This window comes from Sinocyclocheilus anshuiensis, unplaced genomic scaffold (assembly GCF_001515605.1).
Source record: "Sinocyclocheilus anshuiensis isolate Anshui unplaced genomic scaffold, SAMN03320099.WGS_v1.1 scaffold1487, whole genome shotgun sequence".
In the NCBI taxonomy this organism is placed as follows: domain Eukaryota; kingdom Metazoa; phylum Chordata; class Actinopteri; order Cypriniformes; family Cyprinidae; genus Sinocyclocheilus; species Sinocyclocheilus anshuiensis.
This window is the reverse complement of record NW_015555817.1, coordinates 113,585-128,260: the sequence shown is the minus strand read 5'-3', so window position 1 is coordinate 128,260 and position 14,676 is coordinate 113,585. Positions and strand designations below refer to the sequence as shown.

The following is a 14,676-nucleotide window of genomic DNA, read 5'->3' as shown; positions in this document are numbered from 1 at the left end:
TCCTTTTTTTGTTTTATTTATGTTTTATTTTTGTTTATTTATAGTTAGTAATTTTAAAATTAAACATAATTCAGTTAGTTTCCAAGGCAACATTTTTAATTTTCCATTAGTTTTGTTTATTTTTCCATCTAATATTTATATTTTATTTCAGCTTCACCTCTATTAGCTCTGCTCACATAAGATGAAGACACTAGTCTCAGTAATTAAACTAGTCTCAGTAATTAAAAATAAAATTTATTTATATTACATGGAGCGGGTCTTCATATGGGGGTGGCCATTTTGAGATCACATGACCAGCTTACTACCACTCACCTTCCTTTTATTTGATGGATTTACTTGCAGAATAAATAACCTTGGAAAACTCCGAAAAATACATTTTTACAATGGAAAATCATAAAACTTTAGCAAGATGCTTCATCCACACCACTAGGTGTCAGAATAAATGACAAAAGATCCATTATGTCAGCAAGTGAAATATTAAAAAAATAACTGCTCACCTTTAAAAGTAAGATGTTTTTGTTTAATATGACAACACACAGTCCCTTGGCCACAGTTATCACAGTTATGCTTTACTTTCAGGGTTGACTCATTTTGCTTTCAGTCCTACATTTCATTCCATGTCTATTCACTGTTTTGCTTTGTCCATCAACATGCTTTCCACAGCCACACACACATACAAACAAATGCACACTTTTTCTGACCACCCCGCACTGTGTGGTCTGGAGTGGAGGCACGGCCAGCCCAGTCACCTGAAGCAACACTGCTTGCGCTGAATTATTAATCGCTAATATCATTATGTAGTCACTACTTGTCATAACAATCTAGGCAGGCAGAGAGAAACTCAATCTGCTGTGGCCCATACAGACAATGCCTATTAATTATTGATACAGACTAATTGGCTACAGGATTTGTGGGGCACAGTTACTTTTGTTCCTCTCACTGCTTGTGCTGCTCCTTCAAGAAACAATATTATCAGAGGCCAACCTCCCCATCGCCCCCATGTCAGCAAATTAGCTGCCGTGTCGTTCCCCTCTCCCCCTCCCTTTCTTCTTATACTCTTTCACAGGATTTATGATTAATTCTTCAAACTTTAGCCAATCTGTGGATGTGCAGGCCTGATTCAGACAAAAATTATGTAGGTTTGTGTGAGGTAAGGACATTAATAAAAATGTCTACCTGCTGAGCTATCAGTCAGCTATGAGTCAAGTTACATTTAAGCAGGTTTTTTGTGACTCTTATAAACAATAAAGTAGATAGGACTGGGAAATATTGTGAGCCAAATTCATATTTTGCTGTATGATTGAATTGTGTTAGCATTTTACTTACTCCATAGCTCCAACCAATATTTCTAGTTTTGTTAAGCACTATGATTAGATAACCAGAATGGTTTTACAAACTAGATGCAGAACCAAATTCCTACATGCAAAGTTAGCAGTTAATGTTCTTGAGAACCATGCATGATTATCAAACTTTCAAAATGGCATAACATTTATTTACACAAGACAGTTGCATGTTTATTACAAATAAACAGCACTTAGAGTAAATACATAGTGAAATGAATTTAATTAAATTTAAGACAGAAATGGGTTTAGTTTTTCATGTAACTTAACAAAACTTTACCAATTCCAAAAAAGCAGCAACTCCACTACCTCGTCTTCAAAGACATGAGATATTGACCTTCTGGCTTTCTCAGGAGAAAAATTAAATATTCTACACAATACTTGCTTTCCTCCACATGTTGTTCAACGAAGCACCAGACATGACCAGCCTGGCCAATCAGACACCCAAACCTTTCGGGAATGATCTTATGACAGTGTGAAGGAAAGAGATTTATAGAAAGCAATAGAAATCTAGCGTAGCATTAGTTCTGGCAGGTCACGTTAGTCAAGCTCGCATCAGCTGACTCTCAGCTGATCCCCATCAACCTATGGGAATACGACACCTAAGTATTCATATATAAGGTCCCGCAGTAGTATCAGCAGTTTTCGCATTGCTCAATAGCTAATTACCCTCTTCCATCCCCAACTCCTCCTCTGTCAGTCAGGATTCAGCCTTCTGATTCTCCTTTGAATCAGACTAATTCTAAAATGTGTACATAACATTATTGAACTTTAACGATATCTGCAATACATTTATGTTGGTTCTGTTCTGTTTACCCTGGGGGGTTATCGCTGCTCTCCCTGCTCTCATCCATGCTAGGCTGCATGGATGCGCAGGGAGCTCTTGCCCAGAACAGAACCATACCGCCAATCCAAACTGTATGCTAATTGTCAATCATCTTTGATGATAGTGGTCCTGACAGAAATACAATTATACAATGAAACATTCCTTCCTGCAACATTAGTATAATTATAGACACAACTTTATAGAATTTCCTTTTATAAATGATCTTAATGGCTCAAATATATCTCACATTTCTAAAATTTGTCTTAACGGTCCACATCCCACACGTGGACGCCACAAGTTTGAATATAGTTTGTGATATTTTCTAATCCAGTTTGTTAATTATTTCCTGACCTCTCTCTACTGTCTAACCAAATAAAATAAAAATATTACAATTTCATATCGCCTTCAAACATTAAAGCAAATGTAATAAAAAAATTAAATTCTTAGACAAAACATAAAAATTATTTACTATTTACTACTATTTATTCACTGCCGTAAATGTTTATGTCAGACCAGGTCGGAGTTAAACTGTGTGCTTGACGCACAGTTTGTGGTCACCAGTGGATCAGAGCCCTCCTGCTGAGTGACTGCCTTTACAAAGCTGCCAAAAGATGAAGAAGAGAACTCAGGCCTCAGATATTGAGAAGCAGGAGCTGATGGGAAAGAGGCCAAGGCGACAATCTCCCACTAACCCTGGGTTAAACAGACTCCAAGTAGTGGATCACAATACAGTGAAATGCAGTCTGATATGTGGTAGTTACAATATTTAAAGACTGTCAGCGAAATGGGACAGAGTGCATTTTTAATGAATCAAGTCTTTCTGAAAAATGAAAGCTTTATACAATAGTATCATCACCCAAGACTTCAGATCTCATCTTGTCATTGTCTTGCCTTCTCATGTCATACTTAAAAGGGAGGGGGTTACTATGTGAACATAGGCATCAATGACTTGTGGAGTCCCACAAGGTTACATTTTTGCACCACTCCTGTTCAAGTTGTATATGGTCCCACTGAGCCAAATAATGAGAAAGTACCAGAGTGCTTCAGGTGACACACAGATTTACATAGCCTTATTTCCTAATGACTTCCTGTGCCAATGCATTGATGGAATTGACACGTACACATGCCAAAACCTTCTTCAGCTAAACAAAGAGAAAACTGAAGTCACTGCCTTTAGAATCAAAGACAAAATTCTCAAGGTGAATGTAGACTCTAGGGGTCTAACAACAAAAAAAATCAAGTCCAGAATCTTGGTGTGATTTTGGAGTCTGACCTTATAGTTTCAGTAGTCAAGTCAAAGCATTAACAGCAATAATTGGATGCTTTATTTCCAGTCAAGACTTGGAGAAACTTGTCCATGCTTTTATCACCAGCAGGGTGAGATATTGTAATGGACTCCTCACTGGAGGTCCTAAAAAGACCATTAGAAAGCTGCAGCTCATCCAGAATGCTGCTGTCAGGATTCTGAGCAGAACCAGATAATCTGAGCATATCACAGGCTTCCAGTTACATTTAGAATTGATTTTAAAGTACTACTACTTATTTATAAATCAATTACTGACCTAGGACCTCAATACATTGTACATATGCACATCTAATATAAACCTAAATGAACACTCAGATCATCAGGATCAAGTCAGTAAGAAAGAGGTCACTCAAAACCAGGAGAGTCTGCATTTTGCTATTATGCCACCCGAGCAGAAACCAGTTTCCAGAAGAGATCAGATGTGCTCCAACAGTTGCCATATTCAAATCCAAACTATGCATTTAATGAATGGGCACTGTGCTAAATCTGGCTGATTGCATTGCATCTTTTTTATTTATGTATCCTTATCTTTATTTTCTTAACAGTTTAAATACATTTTATATCAAGTATTAATCACTTTTTTATTCTTTGATTTTATTGTTATTCTTATTTCTTATGCATCTGTTGTGATTATTTTATGATAATTTTTTTTATACGTAAAGCACTTTGAATTACCATTGTATGAAACGTGCTATATAAATAAACTTGCCTTGCCTTTACAAGCTCTTGAACTTGACCCCTTGTGTGACAAACCAAGGAAACATCTAAAGTAGATAGATAGATAGATAGATAGATAGATAGATAGATAGATATTCTCCTTTATTTACTGCATTAAAGGAATATCCTGAGTTTTCTTTCGTCAGCATTTGTGGCTTAAAAAAACAATTGACTTGGCATTTATTCTTCAAAAAAAGCAAAGATTTATGTCACAGTGAGCGCCTTAAAATGTATAGCCACAAGATGTAAACTATAGATCTTAGCATTGTTTTGATTTAAAAATAATTATTACTAACCTTTTCAGAAAATTTTATTTTGTGGTAGTCAACATTATGCCACAAATGCTTTCGATTGAGCTTAACTTGCATTAAACCTGGATATTCCTTCAATAATAGATTACAAAAATGTGCATATCACATTTTTTTGGGGCACTGTTTGCATTTAATGGAGGTTATGGAAGTCAAAGACTAATAGTACATGTGATATTGTATTAAAACAATGTATGCTCTGATCTGGAATAGGCTACTGATATATTCAACGGGACGTCCTGTCGTGCACCCATGCCCCATCCCCTTAAAAAAACAAAAACACTCTACATCTCTTCCCAACCAGACTAAGGAAACATAAGGGCCCCCCTCCAAATGATGTGCAAATTCCACCCTCTGGTCCCCCAATGGAATAGCCATGTCACAATAAAAAGCCTTTCCTCTTGCTAATCTGCTTTTTAGAGCTCCTTCACAAATGCTCATTTCCATAATCGAGTCGACAGGTGTGGAAAGGGTGAAAGAGCACAGGCTAAGGTAGAGAAGAGAAAGGTGAAAACAGAGTCGGGGGACGAGCGCAGGAGGGGTGAGAGGAAATGGATGTGGCGGTGGAAAGTGAGCGCCCTATTTTCACTCTTTTTTCCCTGCTCCTGAAGGATCATGGGTTTTGGGCACGAGGGCTTGATTAGAGCTGACAGTCACACCTGCCACCTCCCCTCCGTCAGTCTGCAATTACCACTCAGGTCCCGGTCCCAAGGAACTGGTCACATTAAAAAGCCTGGACCAGCCTGGTCTCATTTTTTGCATACGGCATGTCACTCAAAGAGCAACGCGGCTCACATTAGAGCTGAGAGCACGGACCCAAACCGGAGCCTGCATTAGCGGACGCATGCAGAGCGAGTTCACAGACGGCACTCTCATTGCATCAGACGCTTTCTCAGCCCGCTAATTGAGGTCCTTTTAGATTCTCTACAAAGGCCAATCATGGAGTGCAGAGCACAGGAGAAAGATCATACATTTCTCGGCAAGGGCTGCATCTGCATGTGTCTGGGTCACTACCTTGAGTTAAACCTCAATTTAGTGCAAAGCAAATGTTCCAGAAATGACAAATAATAGGTCTTGGGTTCCTTTTGAACGTGGACAAACAAAAATGACATTCCAGTCTTGTTTGTTTAATATATCATAATGGATAAGAACACATTTTGCATCATTACTAAGCCTTGCGGTCTCTAGTGAAACAATGAATAAATGGAACCACACACCTGACAACATTTTAAAACCACCAGAAGTTAAAAACTAGAACATGGGCATCATTAATTTAAACCTTCGATGAATAAGAGAGCTAAAGTCTAATCAGCAGACGGTTCCTAGAACACAACCGACGTCCTTGATACTGTTTATACCCGATGCCCACTCGTGCGTCCTTGACTCGAGCGTAGAAGGGTGGCCCTCTCTTTGGGACGCTGTACCAACTCCAAGTGTTCTCTCATCTACCATTTCCAAACATTATTTTCCCTCCCCGTTCAAGAGGAAACTCAGAAGGAACCGGAGGCCTTTCCCAGTGGGACACATTAACAAGCCCATCTAGTTAAATTGAGCTCCTGCATTACCTAATGTGTTCGCCAACTCCAGGGGTAGGAGACAGCGCATCCATAATTGATCACATGTGCATCTTTTTTTCTGAGGCAGCTCTGGCTGACAGAAAGAGTAGCTTTGTTGTGAGCAAGCCAAGTTAAAGAGATGTTTATTAGAGCTTTTTTCCCCCTTTTTTTTCTCATATGCCTTTTATAAAGACAAGGTTTGCAGGGATCGATTGCCGTCCTGTCAGAGTGCTGGGTGCCGTATCACTCATCCCTGTGAATGGCAGTCTGCTTCATCTCTTGTGCTTGTAGGAGCGCATTTGAATTTCACACAAGTCATTGGAGATTTGATGAAGTTTTTCCCTCCACTACAGCTACACAACCCACAATCCCAACTGATGAAGCCAAGGTCAGAGAAAAGCTTTGCATGTTGCACTATGAAGGATGTTTGGCCCCTTTACACTTTACTAAAATGGACCTGATTTCAAGTATTTCTAGAAAGAATCAGAACAATTACCAAGATGTCTTTGCATTTAAAAAAAATTGAATTCCACAAAAAAGCACATTAAGCAGCCAATGACTGAACCTCTACTGATACTGAAATTGTACATTACACAGAGATGTACAATTGTACATTGTACATCTCTAACCAAGACAGGACCACTAAACTACAATATGTGATACACAACCAGAGTCGTGGCATTTGGCTTTTGGGGGAAGTTGTGGCCTAATGGTTAGAGAGTCGGACTCGTAACCCAAAGGTTGCGGGTTCGAGTCTCATACTGGCAGGGATTGTAGGTGGGGGGAGTGAATGTACAGCGCTCTCTCCCACCTTCAATACCGCGACTGAGGTGCCCTTGAGCAAGGCACCGAACCACCAACTGCTCCCCGGGCGCCGCAGCTCCGGGTGTGAGTTCACGGTGTGTGTGTTCACTGCTGTGTGTGTGCACACTTTGGATGGGATAAATGCAGAGCACTAATTCCGAGTATGGGTCACCATACTTGGCCACAGGTCACGTCACTTAAAACTTCCAGATCAATCTGCCTGGAAACAGTGTTTACAAGGTTCAAAGATGACAAACTCTTTTGAGGACTAATCAATCACTGGATTTGCTAAGGATATAGTGCAATCACTCTTTGAAAGTAGGTTTTGTTTGAGGCATTTCACAACAACTACATTTCCAGTTCTGTGTTTTCAGAGTTATGATAAGTTATGTTATATAACAAAGGCTTTTAGTTTAACAATTATGTCCACTACCATGACATATATTTTCAGCATTATATCTGGAATGTCTTTGGACCCCTTTCTCATGAAAGTTTCTCACTTTTTTAAAATTTTTATTTTCTATTTTATTATTATTATTTTTAAAATTGTTAGTCATAAGGAAAAAAATTGGCTGATAAACAAAGCAATATACTGTAGGCTTCTTAACATTTTACAAGTGAGCACTGGTGCTACTGGCCATTATATATTGCACTGTAGAACATTGCTGTGGTTTTAGATTTATTGTTGATTAGTTTAAGTTTAAAAGCAGCTTTGCAACATTTATACACTTTTCAGTACTTAAAACATGAGATAATCAGTGCTCTACTGGGTACCCATTATCTTAGAGCTAAAAACAATGGTTTCTTTAAAAGATTTAAAAAAAAGATTAAGATTGGCTGATTTACACTGAACATGCCTTATTCTTATTGTATAAATTGAAAGTTTTGTATCAATTTTAAAACATTTGTCAGAACTATTTTTGTACACATTTAGAAATAAGGGCAAGCTCTAGCAGTACTATTATGTAAATACAGCATAATGTTTGTAGCACTCTGTGGTGTCTGTTCACTTTTTTTTTTTTTTTAATGTATGCACTCTTCAACAGAAGTAAACACACATCATGAGGAGCATTATACATCTCTCTTTGCCTTACTGATCACATTTTACAATGAATAAAGGATATAAGGGAGGAGACAGACAGAATTTTTGTAGAAAAATGAATGAGAAAAATAATGTTATAATACCATTGCTAGATATTATTGATGATTTCACATAGATTATTGAAATATAATATTTAAAAGCAGTTTTGAAGATTTTGATCTTTCTCCATTTAAGTAGATAGGAGCTGTAGCCTATATCTATAGAAAACAGCTACCTAGGAGCATTACAAGACGGCTACAAAGTGACTGATTTGTCATAAAGGTACTTTGGTTCCAGTGTACATATCTGTATGTATATGTATATAATATATATATACATATACATATATATATATACATATACATATACATATATACATATATATATACATATACATATATATATACATATATATACATATACATATAGCCCATGATGATCTTGCGATCAGTTGCACATCACTCAATCATTTGCTTTTTAAATCATATCCCCTTGAGTGGCGTCATATTCTGGAGAAAATTGAATTATGCATGTTAATGAATGTACATCCAAGGAAGGATCAATGATATGTGAAATGGCAGGAAATAAATGGATGTTGCCTTATTTACTCACATTAAACGTGGTTTCCACATCATTTAATCTGAAAAACAATCAAACCAACTGTATGAATATTTAAGAGCTAAGCTCTTTGTTGTGGCGCTTACAGCGAGGCACTTACAATGGACCTTATTCACATTTGAATAAACAAATGCTGTCAAATGATAAATTATGTGAATATAAATAGACATGTAAATATTTTCAAAATATATACCGTATGTGTGTGTATTTATATATACATAATAAATATATACAGAACACACACACATTTATATGCAAACAAAAACTTTTATGTTGGATGCGATTAATCGTGATTAATTGTTTGACAGCATATCGAAATTATGCCACAAATACTGTTAATTTATATTCTTTTAAAAGTATGTGAGAAAAAAGGGCTCGTTAAGCACTGCAATTCTTTTCTTGATGCAAATCATATGACAAAATACTAAAACACATTAAGCGTAAATGATGGCAAGTCAAAGGTGGACACTTAAAATAGATTTAAATTTTTGATGATTTACACCCTATGCCACGAGGCTTTTAATGCTTAGTCCTTCTGCATGAATAATATGGGAAGTTACAGAATACAGTATGTCCCTGATCTGGACTTCCAAAATTGCATTTACACCCACCCTCCTGGCACAGTGAGGAAAGCTTTTATTTCTACTAAGGTGTACTTATGACCTGATAATGTACTCACCATTTGGTCAGTGAAGTCCTTTATTGACTGATCGATACTGTAAAGAGGGCACACAATTTTATGATCACTCTAACAGGAAAAAAAGAGGAGGGAGGAGAAATAATATTTCACTGGGATGCAAGTCTGAGAATTTTTCTTCTTACCTAAACCCATACGGTAGATCCATATTGATTTTCCTACAGCATAGATTCAGTATTGCACTTTCCCTTTGCCACTATTAGAGCCATGCTCCGATACAATATTGCAGGCCCACGGGTTCTGCATGTTGAAAACATGCTTCAGCAAAAATCCATCAGGCCTGTGGCCCTGGGTTTCACTCAAAAGAACATGCAGAGCCAAATCAGCAATTTTATTCACACAGCTCTCACCACACATAAATACAATTAAAAAAAAAACGTATTGACGCTACGACTCCTGTTTTAAGGCAAAGGTGGGTATAGTTTGAAGTGTTAACGTTGTTATTGACATATTTTCTCTTGTCTGCAGGAAGAGGAATTTACCTGTGAAATTAAGAAGTAATGTTAGGCCTCAGAGATAGTCTGAAAGTGAAAAATAGCCACCTGCAGCAAACATTCCCCCACCATAAAAATCACATTTTAGGCATATAATACAAAGCATAAGTGTTAGCTATCAAACGCTGATCTTGGAGGACATTATCCTGGAAGTCCTAGCTCCAAACCAGTTCCAACACATCCTAGTAATTGTAGAAATCCAGCCTACTATACCCGGGTTTTACACCTATCCAGCAGGAGGCACTATAGATGATAGCCCATGTCTATATAGTGCTCTGCATGGATCATTTGTGGAGCACTTGGAGATGTGATGTGAATCAGAGTGTTGACAGCAATGTTGTCTCTCGGTTGCTCCCAGAAGTCTGTCGGAGGGTGAGTCAAAGAGGAGGAAGGGAGACCAGAATCCACGGGGGGACGGAGTGGCTTCAGAGTGCTGCTTAATGGAGAAATCAATGCGCCTCAGAGCTCAAAAAGGTGGAACTGTGTGTGTGTGTGTGTGTGTGTGGGGCGGGTTACTAGATGGTTTGACCAAGGTGGGGAGGAATGGGCAGAAGGGGTCTGTGGATAGGAAAGGGGCAACCATACAGCTGAATGGCCTCATGAATTAATAATAAGCTAATCATCACCAAAATGAGGAGCTTTTCTGTGATGTGTGGTGGTGTGATGGGGGACCTGAGCAGGGGAGATGGGGGTGCTATGAGGAGAGACTACTCAATGAGTATAGCCACTTTTCACTCCGCTGCCCTCCTGTCTAGAGCCGGTTGTGGCACAGGAGCTGAAGGCTCTCCAAGTAAAGAGCAGGCCGGGAAGAAAGTATTTTCAGCCAGCGGAGAGGAACAACAGTCTTGTATGACGAGAAGCAAGCTGAAATATTGATGAGGTTTAACGTTTTTGCAGCAAGGTAATTGTTTCTTTTTTCCCCGCCTGCTACTACGAATGCCATCACCTCGACTCATGGGTCTCCATTGCTCCGATCCATCAGGCCAAAAGTGGCCCCTGACACATGTGACAGCAGCGGTACCATTCTATATAAGAATACGCAACAGTCCCTGCTAATGGCCTAGACAGTGGCTAAGCCAGAGTTTGAGGTTATATTAAGAAGCAAAGCATTTCCATTCCCACAATAACAAAATGCACTGCAAGACATGCTAAAATGCAAAGAAGTGCTGATGGATACACCATAAGATACACCAAATATAAACATTCCAGCAGGTTGGGGCACCACTATTTGAGTTTTGTCTCTATTATTGTTGTATAATTAATTTAAAAGATTTGAAACATAACACAGTGGTTGCTTTATGTCAGTCAGACAGCTTTTCCTTTCTAAGTAGGGGTGTTCTTGGCCAGAATAAGCTGCAGTGTGCCAGAGTTTGCTTCTGTGAACTAGGTAAACATACTTGTTAAGCAAATATCTAAAAACTAAGCAAATTGTTCCACAACCCAGTGTATAAAATATGCAGACATAGATAAGAGGTTCAGTTATTGTTAAAACCAAACTCAAAGTCAAAACTAAGTGACGAAGTAAGTATCTTAGATCATATAAACTGGCAATCTCTGGATTTGCAACTGTATCGGAGCAATCTCTGGATTTGCAACGATCTGCTTCAACACAGGCTGATGTGTCAAAGCAGATTGATCCCAAACCCTGCAGTAAGATGGCCCTTTCATAGCAGCATTGGACACCCTTGCTCTAAAGTCTATGGAGAAAGTTCCATAATAATAATAAATGTAATAATAATAATAATAATAAAACATCTGGTGAGTGGCAGTTTTGTGGGTGAAAACAACTTTGTAATTAGTAAGAGAGGTCAGAGGAGAGTGGCCAGGTTGACTCAAGTTAAAAGGAAGATGACAGTAACTGACAGACATGCTTTATAACAAGCGGGTATACAGCAAAACATCTCTGAAACCACAACATGTCATACCTTGAAGCGGATAGGCAACAGCAACAGAAATCCACACAAGCTTCAACTCCTGTCAGCCAAGAACAGGAAACTGAGACTAAATTGGGCATGGGCTGACTAAAACTGGACTGTAGAAAACTTGAAGTTCGTTGCATGGTCTGATGATTCTTGATTTCTGCAAACATACAAATGGTAGGGGAAGAATTTGGCATAAGCAACCTGAATCCACAGATTCGTCCCACCTTGTTTCAATGTCTACAGGGCTGAAGTTAAGGGGAAAATTCCAACCGTATGGCTTGCTGTTTGGAGGTGGATGCATCCCTTTATGACCACATTTTCTAATGGCTACTTCTAGTAGGATGATATCCCATGTCACAAAACATAAATCACCTCAAGTTAGTTTCATAAACAAGCCAATGAGTTCAGCGCACTCCATTGGCCTCCTGTCACAAAATCACAATCCAAGAAGAACACCTTTGGGATGTTGTGGAATGGCAGAGTCACAGCATGAATCTGTAGCTGACAAACCTGTAGCAATTGCCTGATGCTATCATATCAATATGGACAACTAAGGATTATCTCCAGTATCTTGTTGAGTCCATGGTGTGAAGAATTCAAGATGTTCAAGTGGCAAAGGGGTCCCTGTATAGAAAACGTGTACATAATAGTGTCCATGTGCATATTAATATAACTAAATAATCTGTGGATACATAAACCAAAAACTATTAAAGGGATAGTTCACCCAAAAATGAAAAGTCTGTACGCGCTCCACTGGACCACTCAACAAACAGCACAGACAAATTAAAGTAAAAACACGCAAGAGTCAAGCAGCCTGAATCGTCCACGTCTATGCACTGAGGAAGACAGTGTGCGCAGATGGTTTGGATAACGTAATCACATAAGAACGAGTAGACCACTCTAGTGAAAATGGAGGACACAAATGCAAATACACTTATAACTAATCAAATATATCTATCACAATCTTTCATCTTCTCTGTTTAAATTTTGTACTATATCTTTCTACGTACTATTTTGTACCACCTTCCCTAGTCAGTTTATAAAAAAGTAACATTTAGCCTAATTTTTAGAATGATTACAAATCACATTAGAATAAAGGCTGAATATTAAGTTACATAAAGAGAAATATCTCTTTAAAAATTGAACATATGGGATTAAACATGCAATTTATAATGAGATAACTGACCTCCCAAACAAACATTCCTTACCTGACCTTCACATGTCACTGGCTGCCTCATGGAGGTATTTGAATATAATTCTGATGGTGATTTTAGGCTCCTGCAGATATGAGAGTGTGTGCAAACAGCGAACAGGTATAATTTCACACTCCGTCGAGTGGCTCCTCGAATCCTCTTTAATAGCCACACGCAAGGCTCTGTCAATCAGCATGGTTCTGAATTTTAAACACAAACACATGCGCGAGTCAGATCAGATATACAAGGCGTTTCCTCCCCCACAACTTCTCACTTTCACCACTTTGGGTTTGGAACAGGCCAATAGTCAGTGAAGTTTTTCTGTTCGTGTGAGAGGTGTTAACCTCAGGCAGCACATCTTAATTTTTAACCAACATAAAAAGCACATTGTAAACACACCATTTGCTTTTCAGTAGCAAAAACAAATCTTTATCTCCAAGACAGCTAATGTATAAATAAATTAGGTCTGGGAGATGTCCAGGAAGATAATAATACATATATACACAGATGCATTACATTTAGTTCTTTGAAGACATAATTTGCAAAACCTCACTATATTAAAAAGTGCACCAACCTAACAGGTATGTTTACACACCATCATTAAAGGCTGATAATATCTTACCGAATACCTAAGTTCAGAGTCTGTTTACTGTCGTGAACAATTTCAAGTGTATGAAAAAAATGTATAAAGGCGATTTTAAATAAATACTCATTGCTCTGTAAACCATGATATATATATACATTTTGATATACCCAAATTCTTCAAACTAGTCCTATTTCAACAACAACAAGAAACAACAAAAACCCTCTAATCTGATCAGTGTAGGGCATGGCTACTGTTAAAACATCATCTTTATAGAGACCTCCAGCACATTATCCTTCGAGGCTTCTGAAGGATAACATTCTGTACAGTGGATAAGCACTTTCAGGGGATTAGCTAAACCTCACTGGTCAACAGTAACTTCATGCATGCACCACCTCCTGACCTACACAGACTCATCAATATTTGAGGTGGTACTTAACGGACAAAACTGAGTGAAGACCATGCCAGGGGCACCTGGGGCAGGCAGGGAGGGGCTCTCATGAGGACAAGATGGGGTCCATCTTACCAATGGGACCAGAACTGACCCAGAAAACATCTGAACCACAGCCTGCACACAGCCTGACAACAAAATGTAAAGTTACAAACAGCATTTTTATAAATATCTTAACCAAAAAAAAAAAGAGGCCAGAACTTAATTTCCTGCATTGTGAGTATATGGCACTCCAGCCAAGTAAAGTCACCAGGGGCGCCGTAACGGGAGGGAAGGTTAGCATGACTCCAAGGGCCCTGATGAGAGGTCCCCCACCCCAGAGTTTGAGGGGATCCAAGTCAATATGATGTTCAGGGGGCCCAGAAACCATAGCAGCACCCCTGAAATTTATATAGCACTTTATACAATAGATATTACAACAGTATTAAACAGGGCTGGGTTTTACAGTTTATTTTTCTATCTGACTAATGAGTTTATGGTCACCGAATATGTTTTTTTCTGAGATAAATGTGACATTACGTGACATGTTGTTTAGAAGTCGTTATATTGAAGTCTTTGCGTGGCTGAAACACTGATTGAGCGATTATTTGAGACAGGATACGGATTGTAAAGTTGTACTCTTTCTTTTAACTTACCTTCGGATGTTTAGTCATGTTTATTTTGTGCTGAAACTGGTATTAATGTAGAGGAGATGATCAGTTCACGTGCGCCTCGCGTCTGTTGATCTGAGGCGCTACAGCGATCTGTCACTATACATTAAACAGCGCCAAAACGGCATTT

The 14,676-nt window shown here is 38.6% G+C and overlaps 1 long non-coding RNA gene across 1 annotated transcript; it reads right to left on the bottom strand.

The window, feature by feature from the left end:
* Window positions 1–8,366: 8,366 nt before the first annotated feature.
* On the bottom strand, window positions 8,367–9,485 carry LOC107675177 (uncharacterized). Its single transcript, XR_001632578.1, has 4 exons — window positions 9,379–9,485; window positions 9,236–9,272; window positions 8,551–8,578; window positions 8,367–8,447 (listed from the first exon to the last, which is right to left on the bottom strand). It is a non-coding gene; the product is annotated as an uncharacterized LOC107675177 (long non-coding RNA).
* Between the last annotated feature and the right edge of the window lie 5,191 nt (window positions 9,486–14,676).